A 23,735-nucleotide genomic window follows, 5' to 3' on the forward strand; every position below is an offset into this window, starting at 1 on the left:
ATTAGTCAATACTTTTAGGCATATGCTGTACACTTCTGAGTAACCCTGTAGAGGTAATCAACCTTTATTAGCATCATTTTTCAAAGGCAACTTGCCAATAGCCATTAACGGTGGAGCCGTAGTCCGGTTGAAGTAGGCCATATCCAATTAATCAATGTAATGGACACCCCCTTTAGTCAACAATAGCGGTTTTATCAACGCTCTTTTCAGAGAACCCCTCTGAATTCCCCCTTTCCCCTGACCTTCTGTCTCGGGACTGAAAGCTACCGGTGGTTGCTAACCGCTCAGGGGCTTTCCTGCAGAATCCAAGACTTTGGTGGGCGGATCTCAGCTCAGACCGCCGCACCTCGCTCGGGTAAGGCTAGGACGGCAGGCAGTGCCGGGGAGGAAGGAAGAAAGAGGTCGGTTGGCCAGAGCTGGATCCTTGTGAAAGAGGAAGGTACAGCGCGCCTCCCTCACACTCGCCGGGGGCACGGAATCTCCCAACCTAAAGGGGAACCACGACGCGATTCCCCAACTACACCGCGCGTCACCAGGCAGCCCGGCCCCCGGCCCCGCCCACTTGCGGGGCCCTCGCTCCCCCCTCCCCCACGGCCCACTCCCCCAGCCCGGCCTTCTCCCGCCCCTCAGGCCAGGCTCGGCATGTGATTGGTCTCTGTGGCCATAGTCCCCGCCTCCCTGCCGCTTCCGTCACCGCCAAGATGGCGCCGGCCGCGGCGGGTTTGGCGGCTGGTGCTGAGGAAGGAGGCGGAGGCACTGGCGACCGCGCGGGGAGGGGGAGTCCCGTCTGACTGAGACGGCGGGGCGGAGCGCCGGGCCGGGGGGAGGGATGAGCTAAGCGGGCTGCGAGCGCCGCGGCTTTCAGCGCCCCTCGTGTCCCGCCCGCCGCGCGCGAGGGGATCGGACCCCGCGCCTCGGGCTCTTTCCGGTGCTCGCGCGGGGGCCGGCAGGGAGGTGAGTGGCGGGGGCGGCGTCGCGGGCGTCGGCGGCGAAGGGAGCTGTCACGGCCCTGAAGAGGTGACTGGCGGAGGGACGCGGAGCCGGGCGCTGGGACTCGGAGGGCCGCCGGGCGCCCGCAGCTGCTTGGAGGGGCCCGGGCTGTCCCGGAGGATGGCGAGGTGCTGCCGAGGGCGTTCGGGCGCCTCCGTGAGGGGACGCGCGCGGGGCTCGGGAGGGGGGTCGCGCCTTCCACCCTGGCCGTTCAGGGCTAGCCTGGAGCTGTCGTCGTTGGGGTGATGGGGCGGGGGGCGAGGGCGGGCGGGCAGGGGATGGGGAGCGAGGTCCCGAGGCTGGAATTTTGACAAGCCCGTTACGTAAGGTGGCTTCCCGGAATCCCACCTGCTCCGGGTTTCAAACCCGCGGCGGGGGCTGCTTTCCCGCGGCTGCTCAGCGCGATGCCGGGCCGGGTTAGGACTCAGGTTCCACGTGAGCCCGGCCAGCGTCCAAGTTGGCCAGTTTTATTTATTTTTTTTCTTTCTGGGTGTGTGTGTGTGTGTGTGTGTGCGCGCGTGTGTGTGTGCGCGCGCAGTTCTTGGTCATCACCACTCCTTTTGAAGTTTAGCTCTTTCTAGAGGTTAAAGTGGGGGGCGAGGTGGGAGGGGGTGAAGGGTCGAAAGAAAAGCTTGTGACCTAGAATTGGGTCGCAGCGATCGCTCTTCATTATGGTGCGTTTAAATGACAGGACGAAAAGGGAGATTTGGCTGTTGCTGCTGCACTGTGCTTTTCATTCAGACGAATGGTTGGTTGGCCTCAGAGCAGAGAGGGTTTTTATTTGTCTTAAAGGACAGTTATTTCTTGTTTGCAAAGCAGGACAGGCATCCGTCAACAGGCTTGTATTTAGTTGAAGGGAAAGTGGGTGTCAGCCTGCCAGAGACATGGGAGAGAAGAAATTTTGTGTCACTCTGTGAATATATTATTCTCTTAAGTGTATTAGACATGAATGAAAAGGGTAGCCCCGATGTAAAAGAAACAATATTATATATTACACGATCACAAGCTTTTGTTTAGTGTATGAAGAGCCTCATTCTCTTCTCTGCCCACCCCATACTACCTCCGCTTTCCTTGGGAGAAGGAGGTGGAGACACCTGTAAACATCGTAGCCCAGGTTACACTAAACTATTGTAGTGCGTTTGAGATTATTATAAAAAGGAGGCTCTGGGGCCCCAAGATTGGTTAATAAGTAAGGATCTTGGGCAAGTTCAATTTATGTTTATAGTAGCTCTGAGATACAGCTTCTGAAAAAAGTAAATAGGATTTCTGATCTATTTGAGCCCTAATTGAATTTAACATAAGATTGTATTTGATTCCTTTTATGGGGAGTTTGTTTTGTTTGGGCGAGACCTAATAATCATTTAAGGCAGCTTTTTATTTTCACAAACTCCCTTTGAACTGCAGCTCCCAGCAAGAGTCTAGAATAACAGACAGTTACCATCATCATTCTATATGTGTTACATAATTCTCTTTTTTTTCCGAGTGATTAAACACAGACCTACTTTGCTGTGGAATTTTGAAAGAATGTGCTTGTGAGGGAAGTTAATTGATCTTGATACCAGCCTACTATTAGGGATAAAAAAAAAAAAAGCAAAATTTGCATTTCATACTTAGGTGCACAAGTTTACATTTTTGAAGTTTGGTGAAGGAGTAAAACTTTTCTGTCGGTTCAAGAGAGTCAGGAAGCTGGTGCTGGTTTGAGCTTTTACAGGAATTACCATCTTAAGTAGTTATTGATTCTAAAGTTCCTGGAACTTTTGTCCCATTTCTGACAACTTGAATAACATTTAGTGTAATTGGAAGGTTATCTGAGCGAAGGGACAGAGTACATCAGATTAATGTATTCAGGAAATCGTAAACATTATGACAAAGAAGAAAACAATATTTTCTTCCTGTGTGATACAAACTTTTAGATGTTTGTAGACTTTTAAGCCTTCTCTAATGGGAAGCCTACCATCACTAAAGGCAGAGGTGATTGTTATGTTACAGATCTTTCATTCTTGTTTACACTGGCGCCTCATAATTGTAAGCAGAAAACATAAGTGACTCCAGCAGGGAAATGAACTTGCTGTTTCTGCATTCTCCCCTGCCAGAGACTTATCTTTTTAGGATTTTACCCTTTACTGCCAGAGGTAGAAGAAAGAGATACTAAAGAAAAGTGAATCAACTTTTCCTCCTTTCTCATCTGTTCCCCAATCCCCAATTGTTTTTGAGACAGGGTTTCTCTGTGTAGCCCTGGCTGTCCCAGAACCCTGTTGGTTTTTTCAGTCAGTAGAATTGGTGTGGTGGGGTGAAGTGGGTCCAGCTATATTTGATTACTGTAAATCATTGATATCACTTTGTAATCTGAAAGAACAGTGTAAAGCTTCATATTTGAGACACTGTTCATTTATACAGAGAGTTACTGTAATAATAAAAGGACTTTTTTTTTTGAGACAGGCCCTTGCTATGTAGCTCATGCTGGCCTACAACTCGAGAGCCTCCTGCCTCAACCACCTGAGTGCTGGGATTATGTCACCATATTCAGCTAAATTACTGTTCTTATAATCATAAAGTGGCATTAAAGGATTAAGAGAAAACGTTGAAAATCTAAAGCACTATAGATTGAACAGGAAAACTGCTTTCTTGTTGGAATGTGGTATGTGCGCGCAATCACTGTAGCAGAAACAACTGGTTATTTGGGTGAGTTGTCAGTGCCAACTTTGAATTTGTTTTTATGTTTGTGGATGTTTTGCATCTGTGCACATTGACTTTTGGGTTCTTTTTGCTTCCAGCACGAAACTGCTCTGTGTTGACAGTGCCACCTATTGAGAGTGCACTCAGTCTTTTCCTCATTACCTCATCAGTTGTTAGGCAACGGCACTGGGATGTTTAAGAGATACCAATATTTTGCTAGTTACTGAGGATACAAAGGTGAATAAAACATGACTTCTGCCCTCCAACCCTGCCTGAGAAGCGTTGTTTGCTTTTGGGGCCAACAGTACATGTGTCCCTGCTTTTCCTTTCTCACTGTTAATCTACCCCCTCCCACCTCCTGTTTTCATATCTTTTTGTAATTTTCCCAGGGGGAAATTGATTTTTGGATTCTAGACACCTGTTTTTCAAATATATTTATGGAACATTTTATTTCAGGTCGGAGTGTGTTTATAAGTAAAACCTGAAATACGGAGATCAGAAATTTTATTTTTATTTCTGTGGTAATTTCTATTTGATTAATTAGCCTGTGCTTGTTTGTGTGGGCTAAAAGTTGGCATCAGATGCCTTCCTTGGTCACTTTATTTTTGAGGGATAGGATCTCTCAGTAAACCTAGAGCCCATCAGTTGCCTACACTGTTTGACTACTGAGTTCCCGAGATCAGCTTTTCTCTGCCACCCCCAACACTGGGGACACAGATGTACACCTCTTCCCTCAGTCTTTCATGTGGGTACTGGGGATTCAAACTCCGGTCCTCACGTCTGGGTGGTAGATAGCTGGAGCTACCTCTCCAGTTCTCTTCCAGGTTTTGGAGACAGTTTGTCCCCTGAGCCTTCCAGCTTCTCACCTCCTCTTCCAGATATCTGAGATTATAGATGTGACTGTCATGCCCAACCAACTGTAAGTGTTGTTCTGTAGATGAGACATTTTTCTTCTTGAAAAGTTTTAAAAATAAACACAATTACCAAAATATGTAGTACACACCCACATACCTACATAAATGTTGACTTTTTTTCATTTTTGCTTCAGATATATTGCTTAATATAAAAGAACTATGTATATCACAATTACCACACTGAATTCTAGAAGAGAGTATAGAACTTTACACTTTACATGAAGTTAAATTCTTTTTTGTTCCTTCCAGTTTCCTTCCCCTCCATCTTCCATCCTATTGTAGAACCCAGACAGTGAATGTTACATTCTGTAATGCTTGTTTTCAGACTGGGTCTCATATAAATCAGGCTGAATTCTAACTTGAAAGGAAGCCTGTGTTGGCCTTGAATTCCTGATCCTACTGTCCCTACCTCCCCAAGGCACCCTACACCACCACTTGGCTCTACTGTGAGTGCGGAGAACAAAGTACAGTGACGTGTCTGAAAAATCCATCTTGAAAACTAGTACTTTTAATGTTAACATAAAATTTGCTAAGAAAAAGTATGGATTAGGGCTATACTTCCTTGGTTTGAATCTTTGGGAAAATTTTTAATTGTATTTTATGAGAATGAGTGTTTTGCTTACATATTTGTCTATGCACCACATGCAAACCTGGTGGCTGCAGAGGCCAGAAGAGGGTGTTGTCTCCCTTGGAACTGGAGTTCCAGACAGTTGTGAGTGCTGGGGACCAAACTCCGGTCCTCTACAAGGGCAACAAGCACTTAGTTTGAATCTTGACTTTACTACTTAATGGTTTATTTATTTGTTTATTTTTTTACTTAATGGTTTTATAGTTATTTAAACTATATCCTTAGTGCCCCATCTTATCAAATAGGAGCAATAGAGATGTCCATTTCCTAAGGTTTTTGTAAAAAAATAAATAAATGAGTTCATTTACATAAATTTGAAAAAAATATTGGTGGTTTGAATGAGAATGGCCCCCTAGGTGCTCATATTCGAAGACTTGATCTACACTTGGTAGAACTGTTGGGGAAGACTCAGGAGGTGTGGCCTACTGGAGGAGGTGTGTCGCTGGTTCTCAAACCCTGGGCCTTTCCTTGTTAGTACTTGTGGATCAGATGTAAGCTCTCACTATTCCAGCACCACGCCTGCCTGCGGCCACGCATCCTTTCATGATGATCGTGGTCTTGATAGCACTCTGAAACTGTGAGACCCCAACTACATGCTTTCTTTTGTACTTTGCCATTGTCATGACAATAGAACAGTAATTAAGACAAACCGTGTCAGCGAGGGGTATTGGCACACACCTTTAATCCCAGCACTAGGGAGAAAGTGGCGATGAGATCTCCGTGAGTTCAATGCCATTTTGATCTACACAGTTCTAGGACAGATAGAGCTACATAAAAAAGAAAAAAAAGTCTACCATGTCTGCATGTCTGGCACTCCTTCTCTTCTTTTCTTCAAATACAAGTAAATTTAAGTAGATATGCTAGTGCTGTGTCCTGGTAGACAGCCATTGAATTCTCTTTATTTTACCCTATCATTATTGACATCTTAGGTCCAGTTGATTTATTTTTATTGCTATGTAGGTTCCATTGAATGAATGCTGTACTGACAATTATCATTTCTTCTAGTAATACTTCTGGTATTAACAATGCCTCAGTAATATTCCTTTATTTCTTAAAGCATCCTGTGGGTCATGACCCCTTTGGAGGTCAAATTGACCCTTTCACAGAGGTCGTACATCAGGTATTCACATTACAACTCACATTATGATTCAGAACAGTATCAAAATTATAGTTATGAAGTAGCAATGAAAATAATTTTTATGATTGGAGGTTATCACAACATGAAGAACTGTATTATAGGGCTGCGAACCACTGTCTTAAAGGAAGGTTGAAAACCACTGTCTTAAAGCAACATGCCAGAGTTTTTTTCTGGTCGTAGACCTGATTGTGAAATTGCTGAGTCCCAGGATACAAGTATTTTTTTCTTTATAAATTATTTATAGGATTTTGACAACCAATGTGTATTTCTGTTTTTGTGTATCCTTTCCAGGCATTGTTAGATTTTGGATTTTGCTAGTCTGCTTGATAGCATTTCTTTTTTTTTTTTTTTTTTGTCTTGTGTTTCTTTCTCTTTATCTTTTTAATATTCTTATTGTTGGCCTTCTCTTTATTATATATTTTCTTTTCTTAAAAAAAGATTTGTTGGTGTGTCTGTGTGAGAATATGTAAAAGTGTGTAAGGGAGTACGACTGTTGGAAAACTCAGGTCAGAAGAGTTTCTTAGGCGTCCATTTCTGACACTCTGAGCTTGTTCTTTTGGGACAGGGTCTCTTCCCGGACCTGGGAAGTGTCTTTTCCTGGCTAGTTAAGCTCCACTGACTCTCTTGTTTCTACCCCGCTGGCTCTGAGGTTGCAGGCATGCATGGGATGCCTGGCTTGTTATGTGGCTCTAGGATCTGAACTCTGGCCCTCACGGTTGTTCAGCAAGGACTCTGTTGAACCATCTTCCCAGCCTCTCTTTACATATTTTCTGCTTGGCTTTTTTCTTACTTATTTGAAAAAGATTGCTTTACTTATTTTTGAATATTTTCAGGATATTTACAAATATTAAAGAGGCCTATTTTTTTCCTTTCCTTTTTTTCTTTTTGTTGTTTCTAACTTCTTGGTACAGTTAGCGTGAATTAAGATCATGATGTCTTATCTAACTTTGTTATTTTTCTCCTCAAAGTCTTATTCAAACTACACTTACGTATTTACATAAAGTTTTGCTTTTATTTCGTTGTATTTCAGAGGTACCATTGACTTCATAATTCAAGGAAGAGGCTCTTAGTAATCATGTACAAGTCCTTCCTATATTTCACTCTAATTTTTTAAATATTCACTCATTCACTTAAATCTCTATTTATCTAGGTACATGTACCCAAGGCTACCAAACTGTGTGTGTGTTTGTGTGTTTCTGTATGTGTGTTTGTGTGTATTTGTGGTTACGTGAATATGCCCAAATATGAAGGTCAGTGGACAACTTGGCTAGAGTTAGTTCTGTCTTTCTACCTATGGTTCCAAAGAAGTTAAACTCTGGTCTTCAGGTGTGGTGGTAGGAGCCTTTGTCCACAGAACAATCTTTGTGTTCATTAAATAATTTTGAATCAGAAACTTCCATAGCATCCTTATTCCAGTGCTTTCCTTTAGGAACTATTTCCTTCCTTCTTACGCGTTTTCTTGTTTTCAGATTTGTTCTTGAAATTCACTTTTTCAGAATTGCCAGAATGAGCTGGGCACAGTAGCTCACACCTGTAATCCCACTCTAGGAGGCAGAGGCAGGCAGATCTCTGTGAGTTCTAGGCAAGTCTGGTCTTCAAAGAGAGTCCAGGACAGCCAAGGCTAACAGAGAAACCCTGTCTCAAAAAACAAAACAAAACAAACAAAACCCAGAATTGCCAGAATGGTATGTCTAAAACACCAATTGAAAAGTCCTTACTGACTCTATTGTCAACTCCTTACCATGTCATTAAAATTCTCCATGATTTGGTTTTTGTTTGTCTCTCTAATCTTAACTCTTATAATTTCTACTTTCCATTTCTACTCCAGCCTTATAGCACTCTTCTTGAAGTTTCCTTGAATATATGTGTTATTTCTGGAGTGTTGCATTGCTGCTGTGAGCCTTCTGCCTCGAATGCTGCTATTCCTCTCTTCCCTTTATTCTGTCTAGTAGGGTCTTTATATCCTTTAAGAACCAGGGATGGGATGGTGGTTGCAGCGACACACACTGTTAATCCCAGCACTTGGGAGGCAGAGGCAGGTGAATCTCTGAGTTCAAGACCAGCTTGAACCAGGACAGCCAGGGATACACAGAGAAACCCTGTCTCAAAAACAAACAAACAAACAAACAAACAAACAAGGGAGCTGGAGAGTTGGCTCAGCATTTAAGAATACAAGCTGCTCTTGCAGAAGCACCAGCTTCAACTCCCAGCACCCACATAGCAGTTTACAACCATCTGTAACTCCAGTCCCAGTAGAACCAACACTTTCTTCTGCAATATGCAAAACATGAATACACATAAAATAATTTAAAAAAATAAAAAAAGAATCAGGGCATTATTATTTTCTTCAGAAAGTCTTTTCTGATCTGGGTTATTGAGTCTCTCCTGAAATAATCTATAAGTACTTTGTTGTGTCTCAAGCTCCAGAGGAGTCACTCTGAGAATTTGTAGAGGGGCAGAAAGATGGCACAGTGGGTGAAAGGTGCTTTCTGTCTAGAGGGTTGTCTCTTGACCTCCACATGTGTACTGTGACACACATGCACACGCAGAAGATAAATAAATGTAATTTAAAAAAGAATTTGTTGAGTCAATTATTGTAGTTTGAGAGGGTATACCAAGTAGTTGGCTAAGGATCAGTGGGTGTAGGATTGAAACCTGGTTTTGCTCCTGTTTCTTAGTATCCCAGTTTCCTCTCATGTAAAACTGGGGAAAAGGTGCATTTATAAAGTTGTGACACTTAAATTTGCTAATACAAATAAAATATTTGAAACAATATCTGGTACTCAGTGAATAATTCATTCAAACTATTGTTGACCTTAGAGTATTTTAATTCATGTGTTGGTTTCCCTCATTAGGCTTAGAATCAGTGAGTGAAGGAACACACCAAGGAAATGTGGATCTTAAAGTGAAAGATAACATTTCTAACCATTCAGGATATCCTGAAAACTTGAGTCTTAAGTCTATTTTCTTTTTCTCTCCTGAGACAGTTTCTCTATGTATACCTTTGACTGTCTTGGACTTGCTCTGTAGACCAGGCTGTCCTTGAACTCATGGAGATTTGCCTCCCGAGTGCTGGGGTTACAGATGTTTGCCGCAGTGCCCGGCCTTAAGTCCATATTTTCTAGCAATTACATTTGGCATCTTGCCACATATGTGAAACTGACTTTGATGGTAATTAGCATTTCTTAATTACACTACTTAATTCATTGCTGATTTAAAATTCAGCATGTTTTGCTTAGTTCTAGTCTAGGAATACCATTTTCTTTTAAGCATCACTTAGTCTGTTTGGCATTTAACCAACTTTTCCAGATATGGATTAAGGTGTGAGGGGGACAAACAAAGGGGTGAAATATGGGTGAAAACATTATACTTCTGAGACAAACATGTTTGGTATACCCTCACTATTAGTTTTAAAATAAGTTATCAGAATATTGGATAATTCCAATCAGATGTAATTTCCATAAATACTGTCCAGAGGTAATATAAGACATTAAAAAAATACAATTCCCTGTCTTCTTCCATTAGTGCAAATGATTAAGACATGTTTACTTACAATTATTTTTTATTTCAGAATCTGTTTTTTTTTTTTCCACCTTAAACTTACCATCTCTTATTTTGTTTTTGAATACCAAAACCATCTGTATAATCTTGGCAAATTGATAAAAGTCCTATTTGTTTTATTTTTATCTCTGAGCTTGCTGCTAAATGTGTAAGTTTTTCTGTCTCACTGTTTCAGATTATATGAGTAAGTTTGACTTCTTTTGAGCAAAGGAACAGTGCAAAATTACTCTTCAGTGTCTACTTGAAAATTGTTGCTAGAGAAACTAGATTTTTTTTTCCCTAAAAGGTCTTTAATTGCTAAAGAAAGATTCTAACAAACTATTATCAAATTAATATGGAAATCTTAATGTATTAGTCTTGTGTTAGAAGCTAATACCATATAATGATTGAAGTGTTGGGAACTGCTTTTCTTAATCAGGCCATTGTCTTAGTATTGAGTATTTTAGTTGAAGACTCTAAAGTAACATGTTTTTAAGAGAATGGGTATAGATGAATGGGGAAAAGTGGTTATATTTTGGTTTGTGAGATAGAGTTGGCTCTTTTCAACAGAAAAGTTTACCCTAACCCCATTTTAAGTCAAGATTATATTTAAGTGATACTATTCTTCTGTAAAAAAATAAGTTGGTATGGTGGCATATACCAGCACAGTGGAGGCTGAGGCTTGAAGATGAAGACCAGCCTGGTCTATGTAATGACACACAGTCCGAATAATTAAAAAAAAACTTTTTTTTTGTTCAAATAAACACTAAGATATTTCCTATCCCTTCATCTTTCAATTTTTTTTTCTGGATGTCAGAACGTTGTAATAGTATTCTATTCAAATCCGTATTTTTTAAATGTAGTATTGGGGATTGAGCTGGACTTCTTAGGCAAGGATGTCATTATTGAGCTGCATCCCCAGCTTTGTAATAGTATTTATTCATGTTGCTGTGTTGGCAATAATTATACTGAAGTTGGATCCCTGGGTTGTTTGAACCTGTTCTCATTGATTAATATTTTTCATTCTTTTAGGCTAAGGGTGGTTGAAGTTTCTTGTTTCATGGATATTTAAAAAAAAAAAAAAAGACTTTCCTTTTTCTGATTAATTGCTATTTTAGTATTTCTTGACTTTTTAAAAAAGAGGCAGAGTGTCAATATATAACTCTGACTGAACTGAAGATTCCCTCTGTAGACAAAGCTGTTTTAATCTTTCTGCCTCACCTTCCTCATGATTGCTGGGATTATAGGAGTAAGATACACTCTTTTTTTTTTTTTTCTTTTTTTGGTTTTGAGGGTTGTTGTTTGATCAACTTCCTTTTGTTTATAGGCAATAGAAACCAAAGTTAGCCTAATTTACTCAAAATGGGAATTAGTTGCAAGGATACTGGGGGTTTCGTGGCATCTGATGATAGAAGAACAGCCAGCCCTCCAGAAACAGCATGAGATCAGGACACTCCAAAGTAGTCAGGCAGCATTTGTCTGCGTGCCCTGGACTACATGCTTCCCTCGCTCCCTGCTTGTTCACTTCATTTTTGTCTCTGCGTGTTGTCTCTCACCACTGCGTTTGGATAGACATGACTTCTGACTCGTTTGTTGTTTTGAGATAAGGTTTCCCTATGTAACTTGGCTGGCCTGGGAAGAGATTGGCCTCGTGGTCGTAGAGATCCACCTGCCTCTGCCTCCCAGTGCTTGGATTAAAGCCTGTCTTCTGATTCTAAGTTCTTGTATTGTGTCATGATTCTGTGCTCTCATTCTAAACCAGTATAGAGGAAATGTAATATGAAGCAAGTATTCTCTGTCTGTTCTAGTCAGCTATGGCAGATGAAACCAAAGTCTCACTGAACTTGACTTTCAGCTCTAGTTTTGTGAAAAAGGTTAGGACATACAGCTTCCTAAAGACATGTGTATGCAATGAATAGATGTTCTAAAAGCTAGTGATTACAAAAGGGTACTAGATGATGAAAAATAAAAATAATTTTAAGTGAAATTAAAAAAAAAAACCTCTCTTTACATAATACTGAAGAACTTTAATTCTTTCCCTCCCAATTCATAGGTGATTACTATGAAAACCATGAGCATTTCTCCCTTTTTCAGGTGAAACCACTGGAGGTAGAGTACCATTTTAGCTTCTGTGTATAGAATTTGTAGTTCAACTCAGTCTGTGAATACCTGTATATTAATATATATATTGTCTTTAATGTATTAACTTGTGAAAAGCAGCTCTGAGTTGTAGTCTTGCTGTATAGTTAAAATTGGCCTTAGACTTGTTATGTAACCCAAGATAGCCTCCAGATTAGATTCCTCCTTAGTGGTGTCCCACTATGTCTGGCCTTAATAACATTACAATATTCCTTATTTAACAAGCATTTACTTACTACCTGTGTAATGCCAAGGGTTGTGCTAAAACAAGGATTTACAGAGTGAAGATGTATTATTGTTTACTTTTAGAGAATTCATATTCTGGGGAAGAGATGTTCAAAGAGCTCCTTACAGTATTAGTGTGATAATCATATACAGTGTGTGTGTAGTATAGTCTTAAAGCTCAAGACTAGAAAATAGCAGTCTTTCCTAGGGAAAGCACAGCCAGGACTCATTTGACTAGAGCTGAGCTTTTGACATGAGTGTTCTGGTGGGAGGAGCTTAATTTGAATAGGCAAAGGTACCGTGAGCTATGTAAATGGTAACTCTGTACAGCGAAACTTAAGTGAAGTTTTACACCATTTAACTTAATGAAGCTGAAATTAAACACTGTTTTCAAGCCTGCCTTTCACATGTCAATAATTACGGCCCTTTTGAAAGGATAGCTGTAGATTTTGGAATACTCAGACCATTTGTTCTTTAGCTTTATGCCTCTATCTATCTATCTATCTATCTATCTATCTATCTATCTATCTATCTATCTATCTATCTATCTATCTATTTTTGAGAGGATTTTTCTGTCCTAGAATTTGCTCTGCCTTCTGAGTGCCAGGATTAAAGGCGTGTGCTACCACCTCTTGGCCTGCTTTATACCATTTTTGAGAATAAGATGTCATTGGTCAACTTCCTTTTAGATTTTTTTTTAACTTTTTATTAGTTCTTTGTGAAGTTCACATCATGCACCCTAATCCCACTCATCTTCCCCTCCCCTCATACCTGCCCTCTACCTTTGTAACCTCCCCTGCAATAGAGAAAAAAATAATCTCATTGTGGAAAGTATACCGTGTACCCTTTTTCCACACTTCTTTCCTTGCACATGGTCATTGCATTGGCTTATTGGTCTAGTATGAGGCCTCTGGATTCTGCTACTCTTAGCAATACTGGAACTTCACTGGGACTCCTTTCGGATATCTTCTTGTTGCCCTATGTCATGGATATCCTGTAGTTTTGGTTCTGTAGATCCAGCCCCTTCATACACTGCAGCAGTTCATAGATGGGGAAAGGGTTGGGTGGGCCAACTCAAAGTCCTGGATCTGGGCCTGGGAGGTATCTGAGCTGGTTAGTCCACCTCCTCTCATGCCCTCAGGGCTGGTTGCACACACACACACACACACACACACACACACACACACACACACCCTCCCCCAACTCTACCCTGCTGCCCAGGCCAGGTGCAGGACCTGCTTTCACCAGTGTTAGAGCTATTGAGGGTCATGGCCAGTTCTCCCACTCTCATGACCTGGGGCCAGCTCTTCCCCATTTGTCATAAATGGCAAAGGAGGAAGGCATCTCTCCCCCATCTGTGTCCAACAGACAAGAGGCAGGACTAGCTCTCCCACACTCACACTCTTAGGACCAGCTCACCAGCAAACCTCATATGCAGGGCTATCTCTACTGTGGTGCCCAGGTGAGGGTCAGGGCCTGCTCTCCTGAGTGCTGGAGCAGGTGAGGGGCAGGGCCTGCTCTCCTGCTGTCATGATCCCAGGCCCTGGACTCCAGCCTGCTGCAGGTGGTTAGGGGCGAGGATAGCTCTCCCTTGTCCATGCCACAGAACAGGAGATTAGTGGTAGAGCCAGGTCTCCCACCTTGTATCCTGGGGCCTGGCTCACCTACAGCTGCCGAAATGTGTGAGCCACTCTCCTAAGTATTGCAGCTGGCTAGGGGTGGGGTCAGGTCTCCTGCTCTCATGGCCCCAGGGCAAGCTCTCCCACAATGCCCAGGTGAGGGTTAGGGCCAGTTCTGCACAGCCCTCAGACTTTAACATGTCCTCAGGCAGAGCCCAGAGAAGGGATGTCTGCCTGGCCGTTGGTGGTAACACATCCAGGCTGTTTCACAGACCCAGATCCAGACATGGCCACTGGTGGTAGTACAGGCCAGGACCCTACTGGTCCCTGGTGGCATCACCAACTACTCATGTCATGTTGTTCCTCACTCCAGTTCTGGCTCTTTATCATAAACATATCCTTCTATTTCTCTTTCTCTGGAATTTCTCCATGACTTGCTTCTCTTAGAGGCGACAGGAGTCCTCTGAATGTCTGGGGTCATCTCAGGAGTGGTCTTAGAAGTGTTGTGCCCCACTCATGCATTATGGCACCTGTCAGAGGTCATGTCAGGCATGGCCTGTCCACCCCCCAAGGTTCACCTCTCCAGGCCTTCATGGCATCTAACTGGTGTTTGTCTCCGGGTAGCTCCCTGTCCGTGCATCATGCCTTTCCTATCTGGTCATCATCTTGAGCTTGCTTCTCACCTGGCCCAGCTGAGTGATCCTATGTAAAGGCTGTCAGTCTCTACGCTCACTCTTGCCTGGGGCCCTCAGTCCCATGCAGGGTTCTTCCAGTTTCCAGTTTGCTCCCAGTCCTGGTAGCCATTGGGGCCGCTCAGTGCCTGACTGGTGGTCCTCAGGCTAGCTCTCTGTCCAAACCCCCGGGTGCTGGACTGGTGGTCATGTCAGGCTCACATTTTTCCTCAATTATTTATTATTTATTTTTTTATTATTACAATTTATTCACTTTGTATCCCAGCTGTGTAGCCCCCTCCTTTGTCCCCTCCCAATTCCACCCTTCCTCCCTCTTCTCCTTCCATGCCCCTCCCTTAGTCCATTGATAGGGGATGTCCACCTTCCCTTCCATCTGACCCTAGCCTATCAGGTCTCATCAGGTCTTCCTCTGTGGCCTGGTAAGGCTGCATTCCCTCCAGGGGGAGGTGATCAAACAGCAGGCCACTGAGTTCATGTCAAAGACAGTTCCTGCTCCCTTTACTAGGCAACCCACTTGGAGACTGAGTTGCTATGGATGACATCTGAGCTAGGGGTCTAGGTTATCTCCATGCATGGTGCTTGGTTGGAGTATTAGTCTTTGCAAAGACCCCTAGGCCCAGATTTTTTGGTCCTGTTGTTCTCCTTGTGGTGCTTCTGTCCCTTCCAGGTCTGTCTATCCCCCCTTCTTTTATAAGAGTCTCTGCACCCTGCCCAAAGTATGGCCATGAATCTCAGCATCTGTTTCCATACCCTGCTTGGTAGTCCTTCAGAGGCCCTCTGTGGTAGGCTCCTGTACTATTCCCTGTTTTCTCCTGCTTCCGATATCTGTCCCATTTGCTTTCTGAGTGAGGATTGAGCAGCTTCCGGAGGGTCCTCCTCCTTGTTTAACTTTTTTAGGTGTACAGATTTTAGTATGTTTATCCTAAATTATATGACTAATACTCATTTATAAGTGAGTATATAACCATGTGTGTCTTTCTGCTTCTGGGTCACCTCACTCAGGGTGATCTTTTTTAGTTCCCACCATCTGCCTGCAAATGTCATGATTTCCTTGTTTTTAATTGCTGAGTAGTATTCCATTGTGTAAATGTACCACAATTTCTGTATCCATTCCTCTGTTGAGGGACATCTGGGTTGTTTCCAGATTCTGGCTGTTACAAATAAAGCTGCTTCGAATATGGTTGAGCAAATGTCCTTGTTGAATACTTGAGCATCTTTTGGATATAAGCCTAGGAGTGATATAGCTATATCTTGAGGAAGCACTATTCCTAATTGTCCGAGAAAGCGCCAGATTGATTTCTAAAGTGGTTGTACAAGTTTACATTCCCACCAGCATTGGAGGAGGGTTCTCCTTTCTTTCCATCCTCTCCAGCATGTGTTGTCACTTGAGTTTTTGATCTTAGCCATTCTGATGGATGTAAGGTGAAATCTCAGGGTCATTTTGATTTGCATTTCCCTGATGACTAAGGTCATTGAGCATTTCTTTAAGTGTTTCTCTGCCATTCGATATTCCCCTATTGAGAATTCTTTTTAGCTCTGTACCCCATTTTTAAATTGGATTACTTGATTTGTTGGATATTAGACCTCTGTCAGTTACTGGGTTGGTGAAGATCCTTTCCCAGGCTGTTGTTTTGTTCTAATGACAGTGTCCTTTGCTTTATAGAAGCTTTTCAGTTTCATGAGATCCCGTACATTGATTGTTGATCTAGAGCCTGTGCTGTTGGTGTTCTGTTCAAGAAGTTGTCTCCTGCGCTAATGAGTTCAAGGCTCTTCCCCACTTTTTCTTCTAACAGGTTTAATGTGTCTAGTTTTATATTAAGGTCTTTGATTCACTTGGACTTTAGTTTTGTGCAGGGTGATGAATATGGATGTATTTTCATTTTTTCTACATGTAGATATCCAGTTAGACCAACACCATTTGTTGAAGATGCAGTGTTTTTTCTATTGTATGTTTTTGGCTTCTTCGTCAAAAATCAGGTATCCGTAGGTGTGTGGGTTTATTTCTGAGTCTTCTGTTCGATTCCATTGATCCACATTCTGTTTTTATGCCAGTACCATGCAGTTTTTTTATTACTGTTGCCCCGTGGATATCAGAAGATGGAAAGATCTCCCATGCTCATGGATTGGTAGGATTAACATTAGTGAAAATGGCCATCCTGCCAAAAGCAATCTACAGATTCAATGCAATTCCCATCAAAATTGTTGAAAGAACAATTCTCAATTTCATATGGAAAAACAAACAAACAAACAAAAAAACCCAGAATTGCTAAAACAATTCTGTACAATAAGAGAGCTTCTGGAGGTGTCTCCATCCCTGAACTCAAGCTGTACTGCAGAGCAACAGTAGTAAATGGTCAGAGTCACTTCTTTTCAGGGAGAATTAGGCTACTAATCACTCAGATGTTCATAGGTCAGAACCCTCAGCATAGACACAGCCTCTCCTCTCTGACACACAGATGACACAGCAGCCACCCCTCAATGTTTCTAGGCACTGGGGTTTTAATTCTTTTATCAGAATCTTCTAGTAGTTGGTTCCTTTTATAGTTATGTGTCCTGTTCATACATACACCTTCATAGAGTGGGAACTAGACTAAAAATGAGAGAACTTATAAAATTTATAGAGAGCATAGTTCCTATTCAAAGTAAATGTTGAAGAAGGTGAAGCAAAGTAATGGTGTAAATGATTTTTACCTGCTGAAAATGATATAAACCTAGAGGTAGCTCTAAAATGAACTTCAAAACTGAACATTTATAACATCAGAGAAAAGATCATATGCAAGTTTTGTTTTTAGTTTTTGTTTTGTTTTAAATATTCCTACTGTAACCTCTTGAATATTGGGTTTACAGGTGTGCACTACCAAAACGGTCCCATATGATATTATTTTATATCATTTTTTCTTGCTGTTATAACTACCATTATGCAAAAATCCGCAGAAGAATGATTTGTGTTTCACTACTCTGGGCAGTTAATGAACACCTAAACTTCCTTTATGCACTCATTCATGATTCCTACTCCACCCTACGACAAATAACCAAACAAAATGGACCCCCTCCCCCCAAAAAGCTCAGATTTGCTAATTTGAGAAGTGACACTAAGGAGAGAAGGGAAGTAAGAGGGCAGCTTTGTGGTAGGGTGTGTGTGTGTGTGTGTGGGGGTGTTTCAGCATGAAGTTCATAGAGCAGACTCAAATATACCATCATTGTCATCCAGGTCAGAAATTGTGGCTTTTTCTTCCCCACCACAAAATCAAAAACTACTTGCCTTCTTTCAGCTTAATCCTTAAAATGTGCTTTGCCACCTTGTCTACATTATTTGAATTATAGTTAAGTATACTTTGCTTGCTTGCTTGCTTGGTTTTTGAGATAAGGTCTCTCTTTGAATTGACAGCTTATTTGGAATGTGCAGTGATCTCTTGCCTTTGCCTCCTTGAGTACTGAAATGAAAGGCATGTGCTGCCGTGCTCAGCTTCAAATAGCCTTCTGACATTGCTTAGGACAGAGGTGATGAATGGAGAAAAGGGAACGTAATAGGACTTTGGTTTGTTTTTCGTTTTGTGTACACTGTCTTGACATGTCTTAGCGCATGATGCCTCTTTCTTTTTAGACCTCTCAAGTCTGAACTGTGTGTTCCTTTTCATTTCTGTCTTCTTGATTAGACTCATCACTTCTTGTGTTGCTCATTTACTTTTCTGACTTTTTTACTAATCTCCTGTAAGGTGGCCCTGCCATTTTGTCTTTGTGCTGTCATTGCCTGCCACAGTTTGTCACATGGCAGAAGTATCTAATGTTCAGAATCTTTGTAGCCAGTCTTGATGAGACCTGATAAGCTAGGGTCAGATGGAAGGGGAGGAGGACCTCCCCTATCAGTGGACTTGGAAAGGGGCTTGGGAGGAGATGAGGGAGGGAGGGTGGGATTGGGAAAGAATGAGGAAGGGGGCTACAGCTGGGATACAAAGTGAATAAACTGTAATTAATATTAAAAAATAAAAATTAAAAAGTCTTCCTTGTAAGCAGTAGTCAGCTTTGGTCAGCTGAAGCAAGAGATAGTTTGTTAGCAGGAGATTAGTTGTTTTATAGAAATGACTGCAAGAGTGGAGAGCTACATGTTGGGCAGGGAGGGGAGAAGCCTCAGAGCTAGACCATAACTAAATTCAAAAACCAAAGTATCCTTCCCCATTGGTGCCACTGTTGTCACTGGGGATAGTGTGCCACTGGTTTAAGAAATGGGTATGTATTTGACTTAAAAACAGTAGAAATTGTTTTCATAGTTCTGCCTGTCCAGAATCATGGTCAAGTTACGGTGGCAGAGTCTTTTCATGGGTGACTGACTGCCAAGTCATATGCATGCATGACCCAAAGAACCCTAAGAATGGGTTCTAACCTGTTTTGTTTGCAGTGCTGGCTCTAGATTTAAATTCTGTATGAGTGCATTGAATTGACCACCCAGTGTGCCTGTTCCTGGAGTAGACAAACAAGTAACTGGCCTTGTGATTGGTCAAGTTTCTGTGACTGGTTCTAGAGGCTACTTTCTTTCCAGGTACATATATCAGATTCTCTAAGTAGGGAGAGGTGCTAGCTTAGGTCTGGACACTTGTCCATTTCAGTAGCATCTCCTTAGAGTGTAAGAGCCAGAGCCATATGTGATACCTGATCGCTAAGCCTTTTCCTCCTCAAGCATTTCATTCAAGTGTGGTTACTAATGCTGCTCAAATCCAAATTAGTACAAAGCCATAAAATAAGCAGAGGCTAAGCAAAATCAGCACCACTGTGATTTTTCAAGCATACTCCTTGGTATCTAATTATTTAAGGGACATTACTTACCTCTGCATGTAGTGCCAGAGCAGAAGCTTTGGTTTAACTGGCAGTCTGACACTGGATGAACAGGGATTTGAGCTTTATTCAGATGATTCTAAATCAAACAGCTGCTATGTTAGAAAAATAAGTCATTTTATCCATTTCTAAGATGGCATATAAACCTGTCAAATAAAAGGTTTTACAATAACCATTTTAGGAAACTGATATTATCAAAGTTGAACATGCATATGACCATGTGCTAGTGATTTTATTCTTGTTTTCTCTAAGTATGTATTTACATGTCAAGGGACATATACAATAATTTCTATCCAACTTTCTAATCATGGTAGCCTAATACTTGAAAGAAACCAGATGTCTCCTAACAAAAGAGTAGATAAATAAAGCTATTCATAATTGTTTAAAAATTGTCATTAAGATGAAAAATTATACAGAAATGGAAATGAACAACCTACATAGAACAAGTGTGGCTGATTCTCAAAAACAATGTAAGCCCTCTCTTTTCCTTTCCCCCCAGCATAGACTATGTGAGTTCCTCCATGTTTTACTTTTATAATGTTCACAAAGAGAGAAATTTAGCATTAGAATTCAAGATGGTGGTTCTTCAGAAAAATGGAGGGGTTTTCTGTTCCTGGTAATACTCTGTTCTTCACACTGGAGGTATTTATAATGCATAGTGAGGATTCTTGGAGTTGTATTTTCTTTATGTCTGTTACACTTTAATTAAAAATAATCAAAATGGGCCTGGAGAGATGGTTCAGGGGTTAAGAGCACTTGTTGTTCTTGCAGAGGACTCTCGTTTGTCCCCAGCACCTCCCATGGTGGCTTACAAGCCTGCCTCACTCCCATCTGAGGAAATCTAGTGTCTGCTCTGACTTGTAGCACCTGGCATGCATTTGGGGCATGCCTACACATACATCAAGACACTAATACACATAAATAAAAAAGTCAAAACGATAACAACAGGCCTGTGTGGACCAAACAGGGAAGTGAGGCGAGCTCTGTCCCTCAGGTTGTGAATTGTGTTTTATCTATACATCCCTATGTATTTTAGGAAGAGGTTTGTTAGCATTGATTAACTTCTCTTGAGTGGTTCATGACTCCTAAAAGGTTAAGAGCCCACATCATGTATCCATAAAAACATGCATATACATAAAAGTTGTTATTTTATACATCTTATACATCTTGTACATCTCATTGTCACCGTGAGACAGAACTTGGCTTCTAAAATCAGACTCTCTACTTTTTATCCTATCTCTTCATACTTTCTCAGAATTACTTTAAAAAAATTTTTTAGGTTTATTTTACTAAAAAGTGAAGAGAATTAAGGAAGGTATGCCAATAACAACCCCTCAGGAAAGGGAGAAAATGAGGCTGAGGGCCAGAGAGAAGATGACTGAAAAAGCAAGCCTGAGGGTCTGGGGAGACGGCTCCACTCCGCTTCCCTGCCGCTTCCCTGCCTCTTCCCGGAAGAGCTCCTCCAAGGATGACTTCCTTCCTTTCTCCTATGGTCTTTGTCTCACCCCAGTTGGATTTGCTTCCTGGTAGCACTTGAGTGAAATTACCCTGCTCAAGTGCATTGTGACTGGACCTTTGCTAATTCCAGGGGCTAAGTGCCTGTGAGGGTAGAAGTGGGGTATGTGCTCACGTGTAGAGGGCTAGTTTAATCAGGGTCCTCCTTCCATGTAGACCTCTGCCTGTGCGGGGACTCTGCTTTACGTGTCTTCAGCTCTTTGTTTCCTGCATATTCCTTATCTTCTGCTCCCAGGTACTCATTATAACATGTTCATGAGGGCATCCTAAAATATCTTTGGAAAGCATGGTGTATTTTGGATGTACATGTGCCTTTAATTTATATCAGTGCTGTTTTGCTATGGATTTCCTTCTGTTTTTTTACTGTTTTTACTCAACACTAAAGTTTCATGTTTCTACATTTCTACTTCATAGTTTTTGCCTGCTGCATGGTATTCAGTATTTGCCATATGTTAAAGTTATCCCTTTAATTATGGCTATCATGGTTTGCGTATTTATCCAGCCAACAAATATTGAATGCTATTTGTCAGGCACTGCTGTCAGTGGTGTACAGCAGGAAACTGCCAAAACTCAAAGAACTTGTACAGTTTTGTGCAAAGAAAGAGAACTAAAAACAACTTCAGTAAATAAAATATATAGTATGCTGGATATCATATTATACATTGCATATATACATATATACATACATATGTATACATACATACATGCATATATATTTATGTTATGCTAGAGAGCAAAATTGCTAAAGCGAGAAAGTTAAGGAAGTAGAGACTGAGTCATAAATATTCTAAATCCAATCTTGGTACTTTCTAGTGACTATATAGAGTACAAGTGTACATGCTGGCAGGGAACAGTGGAGGATTGCAAAACATAGATACATGGTAGAGCCATGAAGTGGGCACTTTGGATCTCAGTGTTGAGTCATGGCGAGGGACATACATTTGAAAACAAACACTTTATTGGACTAGTAGGTATTTGTCTCACTTCAATCTCTTTATTAGTTTAATAGATAGGAGATATTCTTTGTCTCGGGCTGGCTGGTCATCAGAATGTTCAGGAAGAATCACCTCTGGGTTGACAGGGCGGCTCAGCAGGTAAAGGTGCCTGCCACCAAGGCTGCTGACCTGAGTTCAGACCCTAGGCCCCGCATGATGGAAGGAGAGAACTGACTCCTACTAGTGGTGTCCTGGATCTCCAAATGAGCGAGATGGCATGAGCATGCGCCCACATATACGTGCACATATACACACACTAAGTAAGGAAATAAAGTGTAGGTTTTAATGGTTTGTTTTTGTTTTGGAACTAAGCTGGTCTGAGTGGACTACAGTGGCAGTAGATCTGGGAAAAGGAATTTCAGGCCCTGCTCTGCTCCTGATGGTTTGTGCTGCTATGTACAAATCAAATCAGCCTTCCTGGAATTTAATTTTCTCATTGGCTAAATGGTGAGAGCAAACCAAAGGATCTTAAAGGCTCTTCCCTTTAAATTCTGAATTTAAAGGAATTTTTGTGATCCTTTTAAAGGAAATTGGATATAAATACTCTTTAGATCAATAGTTTGTCTTAAAATTTAAAAAAAAGTTTAAATGTTTTATGCCAATTTTTCTTTATAAATTAGAAAACTGATTACTACAATTTTCTATTTCCTTTCTTTGTCTGTTTATCTCCTCCCTCACTCCCTTCTTCCTTTTTTCCTCCATTTCTTTCCTTCCTTTCCTTTCCTTTTTTCCCTCCCCTCCCATCCCCTTCCCTCCCTTTCCTTTCTTTCCTTCTTGAGTCAAAGTCTCACTATATAGTCCAAGCTAGCTTGAAACTCACCATGAAGACCAGACTGGCCTAGAACTCACAGAAATATCCTTGCTTCTAACCCTGAGTTCTGGAATCAAAGGTATATGTTGTCACAACCAATCTTCCTAATTAAACACAACACAACACACACACACACACACACACACACACACACACACACACACACACAGTCTTAACCCTGCAAGCTAAATGTCTCTCTTTTCTACTTCTTGTGCATCTATTTGTCCTTCAGACTTTCACTCCTGCTGGAACTAGAGTTGTGGAGTTGCAGACTTTTTAAATGAATGGAAACAGAATTGGAATCAAACTGGGGTCCTGTGAAAGAACAGCCATTTCTCTATCCCCTTTTTATTTCTTTTTAACGTTATGTATTTGTGCGTGTGTATCTGTGTCTCTGTAGATGTAGTGCACCTGTAGAGGAAGCTTGTGAGAGTTTTCTCTTTTTAACCATGCAGGTCCTAGGGATGAACTAAGGATATTGGTTTTGTTTTTATATGTGTGAGACAGGGACTCTTGTAGCCTAGGCTGGTTTCAGACTCCCTATTTAGCCAAGGATGGCCTTCACCTCTCTCTGTACCCCAGTACACAGGACCATGCACGTGTATAAGATGCCTGGCTCTGAGTGATTGCCTTTCTGTTAAAGTTTCTTTAGTTTTTGATCATCTAATGTATCATATAAATTTTTAAAATTACATAAAATTACATTACATTATTATTAGCTAAAAGGGAAAAGGAATTATCAAAGTTGTTTTCAAGGATTGATTCTCAAAATCCATTTCATATGTCATGTTTGTTACAGTTTGTGAGGAAAAATGGAGTTTTAAAAAGTCTTAAAGTGGTGATTCTTAACTTGTGGGTCATGACCCATTTGGTTCGAAGGACATTCACAAGGGTCATTAAAGACCATTGGAAAACACAGATATTTACATGACAGTTTATAACAGTAGCAAAATTACAGTTAGGAAGTAGCAATAAAAATAATTTTATGGTTGGTGGTCGACACAGCATGAGAAACTGCATTAA

General features: G+C 41.4%; 1 protein-coding gene and 1 pseudogene across 4 annotated transcripts in view; one reads left to right on the top strand and one right to left on the bottom strand.

Annotated features, from left to right (window-relative positions):
• Window positions 1-770: 770 nt before the first annotated feature.
• The window catches only part of Dennd4a (DENN domain containing 4A), a 102,573-nt gene continuing 79,608 nt past the window's right edge, over window positions 771-23,735 (top strand). For all 4 annotated transcript variants that reach the window (XM_055597334.1, XM_055597353.1, XM_055597369.1 and 1 more), the window contains exon 1: window positions 771-954. The gene's annotated coding sequence lies outside the window, so the exon portion shown is untranslated. The remainder of the gene's footprint in view (window positions 955-23,735) is intronic.
• On the bottom strand, window positions 16,938-17,050 carry LOC129670348 (small nucleolar RNA SNORA17; annotated as a pseudogene).

The sequence above is a fragment of the Psammomys obesus genome, unplaced genomic scaffold (genome assembly GCF_907164565.1).
Source record: "Psammomys obesus unplaced genomic scaffold, mPsaObe1.curated_primary_1811, whole genome shotgun sequence".
NCBI classification, from domain to species: Eukaryota; Metazoa; Chordata; class Mammalia; order Rodentia; family Muridae; genus Psammomys; species Psammomys obesus.